This window comes from Pseudophryne corroboree, chromosome 4 (assembly GCF_028390025.1).
Source record: "Pseudophryne corroboree isolate aPseCor3 chromosome 4, aPseCor3.hap2, whole genome shotgun sequence".
Lineage (NCBI taxonomy): Eukaryota > Metazoa > Chordata > Amphibia > Anura > Myobatrachidae > Pseudophryne > Pseudophryne corroboree.
The window spans coordinates 423,217,149-423,224,108 of NC_086447.1; the positions used below are offsets into that span (position 1 = coordinate 423,217,149).

The 6,960-nt window shown below is 33.8% G+C and overlaps 1 long non-coding RNA gene across 1 annotated transcript; it reads left to right on the forward strand.

Annotated features, from left to right (window-relative positions):
- Positions 1-4,194: 4,194 nt before the first annotated feature.
- Positions 4,195-6,455, forward strand: LOC134911469 (uncharacterized). Its single transcript, XR_010176604.1, has 5 exons — positions 4,195-4,295; positions 5,075-5,178; positions 5,587-5,646; positions 5,968-6,063; positions 6,173-6,455. It is a non-coding gene; the product is annotated as an uncharacterized LOC134911469 (long non-coding RNA).
- The last annotated feature ends 505 nt before the right edge of the window (positions 6,456-6,960 follow it).

Sequence of the window (6,960 nt, forward strand, 5' to 3'; positions counted from 1 at the left end):
AATAATTACACACTGCAGTTGACTACACCAACAGTGTTGCACAATGCGTATATGAGTAGGAAATAATATACAGCGGTCTGCCTGCAGTGTCATAGTACTTATAAAAATAAAATAAAAATTGTATAATATACTGGGGTACAGCACAAACAAAAAAATAGTTTTTTTAATAATTATAATTTTAGGCTTTTTGTTTTTAATGCTTTTATTATTTAAATTTTACACTGGGGCGGAGCCCCTGGGTGGATAAACAGTTCACCCCTTTCAGATACAGTAGACAGAGCCAATAAATTTGATGATAGTGAGGAGTTCAAACGGGATGTGGTGGATCTGCACCACAAACTAGATAGTACTGAAGAAGAAATTATATCACGTAAACAGAAGAAATTTTTGCGAGATAGAAATGATTACATATCTGGCCAGATACATCATTTACCCATTAATGAAGGGAGGATGGAAGAGAGAACTCAGGCACCATTGATGAATCACTCACGGTATGATAAGAGATACCAGGGTGACTATAGACAGTATCGTGGGAACTATGGAGGCCAACAATCTTATAATAGATCCAGAAGGAACTATCAATCCCCCCATCACAATCGGAGAGAAGAATGGAGGGGCTATAGGAATAGATACCCCTCACAACAGGGTGGACAAAGGAATCGATTGGTTTCTTTTCGTGATAGATCTGATCAAGGGAACTATTCGTATAGGGGTAGATATAATACTGACAGATCCCCTACTCCAGTTAGGCAACAGAGAGGCCATTTTTTAGAAGAACGACGAGGACACAGATTTCCTCGCATACAACAACAAAAAGAGGAACTTCACACAAGATTAGATTCTCCACAGGGTGTGAAGAGAGGACACAATGGAGGAAACGAGGACGTAGAGGGGGCAGAGAGAAGCCCGAAAAAACGAAGAGCACTGTTCCATCAAGAGAAGTCCCATCTGGGGTTGTCAATATCGCAAAGAGACAGTTATCAACAGCGGAAAGCTCCTTATTAGAGAAGGGTTTAAAATTTGCGCCGGATTCACATGTAAATAAATTTAATTTATTTATAGACCTTAATAAGTATATTCGGAAATTGACCATCCATAGACATTTTCTTAAAAATCCCCCAATTGAAAGTTCCAATAAAGAGAAACCTCCATTGGTAAAATTACCTTCTAAGTTTTACCCTGTAGAATCTAAAAGTAGTAATTTGGACATATTTTATGAGTCTGTAAAGGAGGACTTTAGAAAAATGAAATCAAAAAGTTCTAAATATGGAAATAATCTGAACCCTCAAGAGAAAGGAGCCTTGAAGTCCCTTAAAAAAGATAAGAGCATAGTGATTAAAGGGGCCGATAAAGGAGGAGCTTTGGTCCTTCAGACAAGAGAAGCCTATTTGAATGAGGCTTCTAGTATACTACTAGATGGGCATACATATATTGAATTACCTGGCAATCCTACTAAAACTTACCAAGAGGAATTGACCTGTCTGTTAATGAGAGCGTTGAGGGACAATTTGATCTGCAAGGATGAGTTCGATTATTTGGACGTGAAACATCCAATAGTGCCGAACTTTTATCACATACCAAAGATACATAAAAGTAATACAAATCCACCAGGAAGACCTATAGTGGCAGGAGTGAATTCTCTAACTTCTAATTTGTCGCACTATATTGATATTCGACTTCAACCTTATGTAACTAAAATGGACTCATACCTTAAAGATTCTACAAGTGTCCTCCAGGAACTAAATTCCTTTATTTGGATAAAGGATTATTATTGGCTCACTCTGGACGTCCAAGCGCTATATTCTTCTATCCCGCATTCTAAGGGTATAGAGTCAATTAGAGCAGTTCTATCTAATGATCCCGAATTATCCAAAAAGGATGTGTCATTTCTGCTGGAAGGCATAACATTTATTCTAAACCACAACTTTTTTGAATTTAACAACAAATTCTATTTACAAAAACAAGGTACAGCGATGGGGACTAAGTTTGCCCCATCGTACGCTAACCTTTTTATGAAGGAATGGGAAGATACATTTGTTTATGGTTCTGAATATTGTGAAAACATTGTTTTCTATCGCAGATACATAGACGATCTTCTTTTCATATGGAAAGGAGATAGAGCTAGTATTGATGACTTTATGGCTTCCATTCAGATCAACGATCTGAATTTAAAATTCACCTATCAAACTGATTCGCAGAAGATAGACTATCTTGATCTCACCTTAATGGGAACAGTAGGTGAAAAGATTAGTACAAAAACGTTTTTTAAGGAAGTGGACACCAATAGTTACATCCCGCAAACTAGTTGTCATTTTCCAGCATGGAAAAACAATGTGCCATACGCTCAATTTCTCCGTTTAAGACGTAATTGTACCAGCATTGAAGACTACTGGGATCAGGCAGCAGTCATACAAAAGAGATTTGAAGAAAGGGGCTATACTGTTGATATGGTCTCTAAGGCCAAAATAAAAGCATCTCTACAAGAAAGAGATAAGATGTTACTTCCTAAGGATAAGATTGAACCAGCAAGACAACAGTTAAGACCTTTTATTACACAATTTAACCGTGAAAATCATTCAATTAGAAAAATTCTGGAACGCCATTGGGGTTTACTTTTGAAGGACCCAATTTTGGGCCCTACGCTTCCAAATAAACCTAATCTGGTCTTCCAGAAATCCACCAATCTGAAAAGTATAATAGCACCAAGTAGACTATCTGACTTAGTACAACACAGAAGCTGTCCAGACTCCATTATACCTACAAAGGGTTGTTATCCATGTTCAAAGTGTATCTGTTGTAAATTTATGGAACGTAAATCCATTAATATTAAAATGGAAACAGGGAAATGGTACAAATTAGGACACCTTGTGAACTGTAACACTGAATATGTTATCTATCGGATCACTTGCAGCTGTGGCCTATCGTATATAGGCAAAACTAAGAGAATGATTAAAATCAGAGTACAAGAACATATGAGGAACGTGAAAAACAAACTGACGTCCCATAGTCTCCCCAGACACTTTATGGATAAACACAATTCAGTTGTGACTAAGGAGAATTTCTCCTTTACCATTCTTGAATACATTCCATCAGATCCTAGAGGAAAAAGTAGAGATCTAACTTTATCCAAACAGGAGACATTTTGGATCTACTCTTTGAACACTCTCACTCCTGGTGGCTTAAACGAAGATATTGATATTGTGTCTTTCCTATAATAGTCTTCATAATAAAAGAGAAGTGAATAGTATTTAACCATTCCTATTATTAGTCCGGCCATCTTACAGTCCCCCCCCCCTCCCCCTATGTTTATAGTTTTTTTTTTTTTTAGTTTAAGTTTGATAAAAGGAATATACAACTTAGGGATGATTTAAGTATATATAGTATGTTCATGGTCTATCAATATATAACTCTTATGAAATGTAATATGTGGTGAATCTTTCTGTAAATGGGAAATCATGTTGATGTTGGTTATATTAATATTGTCGGTGTAATTTGAACCAGACAATTAAACACTAAACTTTAAATTTGAAACATGTCGTATCAATACTATTAGTTATTATTGCAATAAGTCACTTTAAGTATATTTTTTATCAAATAGTTTATAATTAATATTATTTATCACAAATTGGTCACTTATATTGATTAACACTTATTTAATAAATAGCACTATTAATACCTTTATTTAATTGATGAGATAACAGCACTTTATTACTATTTAGAATTCAATATTAATGTTACAATTCTAACTGTGAAAAAAGAGTTTGACTTTAATGACCAAAGAACTCTTTAATAGTAGACCTTATAAAGAATTTTTGTTTAATCTTTATTCATCACAGAAAGAATCCCTAAAGCTAACCACAAAATTTAACATCCGCTGACACATCTCCATCGAACTACGGGACCATGGCACACAAACAGCGATCGTTACTCGCATGTGATGTACATCCGCCGGAAGTGCGTGACTGTGACACGCACGCGGTGCGTACTTCCGCCGGAACCGGAAGTGCGGTGCGTTGACACGCACGTGAGAGTGGAACGCATGTAGCGTTCAGATTTTGTCCCCTCTTATTTTTTATTTTTTATAATGTCAGGAAGCAGAATTGATGTTAGTTAACCAGTAAGAATGGCATTCCACATAGTACCATGAGGTCTTAACACATTACTAACTAATAATAAATTAATTAATCAGCCAGCAGGAAGTGATGTAATATCAAGGGAGCTATAAAGGGATGCCCCTATATTGCCTCTCATTCTGTAGTTGGTATTCAATGAGGTTGCACTTGTTCCTGTAAAAAGTAAGTTTGAGTACTATATTGGTATTTTTGGAACTTAGTTATTGGATGGTCTTTTTGAAAATGTATTAGATGAATGGATTCCTTAATTGAAGAGTAACTACTTAATTTTAATATGATTGTAATATACTAATTTAGTTTTACTTGTCCACAGGGAATAGTATCATTCAGGATTTGAAATTTTTCCTAAGTCCTCTTTTTGGTGACATGTATAAACAGAGGTAGACTATAAGGTTCCACCATTCTTGATTGAAAATAGGTAAAAACCAGACTAATTTAGTGCAATCATTGAATACCATATGAGGTTAAGTATTTCAGATGTTAAAAAGTTCTTCTTGCTGGTTATTAATTACAGCTGTGAACTTAATTGGCTCTCTAATGATTGATTGAATATACCACTCCCCATTGCATGTTAGATTAAAGACATCATTTAGGGGATCTGTTAGGTAACCAGTAAGAATGGCATTCCACATAGTACTATGAGGTCCTAACACATCACTAACTAATAATAAATTAATTAATCAGCCAGCAGGAAGTGATGTAATATCAAGGGAGCTATAAAGGGATGTCCTTATATTGCCTCTCATTCTGTAGTTGGGATTCAGTGAGGTTGCACTTGTTCCTGTAAAAAGTAAGTTTGAGTATTATAATTGTATATTTGGAACTTAGTTATTGGATGGTCTTTTTGAAAATTTATTAGATGAATGGATTCCTTAATTTAAGAGTAACTACTTAATTTTAGTATGATTGTAATATACTGATTTAGATTTACTTGTCCACAGGGAATAGTTTCGTTCAGGATTTGAAATTTTCCTAAGTTCTCTGTTTGGTGACATGTATAAACAGAGGTAGACTATAAGGTTCCACCATTCTTGATTGAAAATAGGTAAGAACCAGACTAATTTAGTGCAAATATTAAATACCATATGATGTTAAGATTAGTATTTCAGATGTTAAAAAGTTCTTCTTGCTGGTTATAAATTACAGCTGTGAACTTAATTGGCTCTCTAATGATTGATTGAATATACCACTCCCCATTGCATGTTAGATTAAAGACATCATTTATTAATTAGTTTTGGATAAAAAAGTTCTTCTATTTGAATCACCTTAAATACCTTACATTAAATACTGACATCAGCATGGTTTCTTATAATCAATTGAGGAAGTTGTTATATCTTCTCTGATTTGTTGGTAGCATCTATGTTATTTTAATGGTAAACAGGATGTTACAGGAACATTTCCTATTAACAATCATTTGAGTGACAAAAAACTATTTTATCTTTATCCCTTTTAGGGAACGTAACATCATCTAATTTCAACCAAATTTATATATATTTTTTTGAAGTCTATCTAGGTATGTATTGTACAATGAGTTGTAATGTGGATATAATTGTGTGTATATTGTGAATTTGAAGTTTTATGTGGACTTTAATTGGAGTGTTCTATAACTATTGGTGGTTTCTGATACTTGTAGACCCTGCCCTTTGTATCATTTCCATCAGCTGAATTGATGTTGATTATGTGGATAAATACGGAGCTATTTGATTTATATTGACATTCATAATATTCTTTCGACTTTCCCTCCCTTTTCTCTTCTTTTGACTCTCCCTCCCTCTTCCTTTTATCATTTGTATAAAGATAATGTTTATTGATTATTATAACGATAATGTTTCAGATATTATATTTATCGAATTGAATATGTGATTGGATGTAATCATTGGATATTCTAAACCTTTCTAATCAATGGTAATCACTCCTACTATAAGAACTGGTATGTATGTTAATCCACAATAGATTTCAATGGAATACTTACCTGGATAATAATATGTCTTATTAATGAAGACTATATGATTTATATATTTCCATTTGTAACTATCCAGATTCCAAACCCCTGATGAAGTCCTAACGGACGAAACGCGTTGGGTTTTGCAACGTCTGGTTAACAAAGTCCTTATCACAAACATCTGGTTGGAGATACATCCATTTCGAGTTCTGACTGATCACCTGGCTGTAAAATCCTCACATCCAACTGTAATTTATGTATAAGATTGTAATATTGTTTTATATGAATTTTTAGAAGGTTGTGTCAATAACGAACGCTTAGGATAAATATCGTTTGTTTCTGTACAATAAAAACTTTTAATTATTGTCATACAAAAGGCATATTGGCTCCCACGAGAATCCATTTCTATTTGTAATCTACTTTTAATACCTTATCTGACAGAGGGTATTTCTTGTTGGTTTGAGACTAGAGGTATAGCGCAAGATATTAGGGTTGATTTTTTGTTTTTTATTAATATATATATATATATATATATATAAATTATTTTTTTATATCACACACTGTGGTTACAGTGTCACACAAATGAGTAAAAAAAACTGTAGAAGTATTTTTTATATCACACACTGGCGGTTACAGTGTCGCACAAATTAATCAGAAATATATATATAATAATTACACACTGCAGTTGACTACACCAACAGTGTTGCACAATGCGTATATGAGTAGGAAATAATATACAGCGGTCTGCCTGCAGTGTCATAGTACTTATAAAAATAAAATAAAAATTGTATAATATACTGGGGTACAGCACAAACAAAAAAATAGTTTTTTTAATAATTATAATTTTAGGCTTTTTGTTTTTAATGCTTTTATTATTTAAATTTT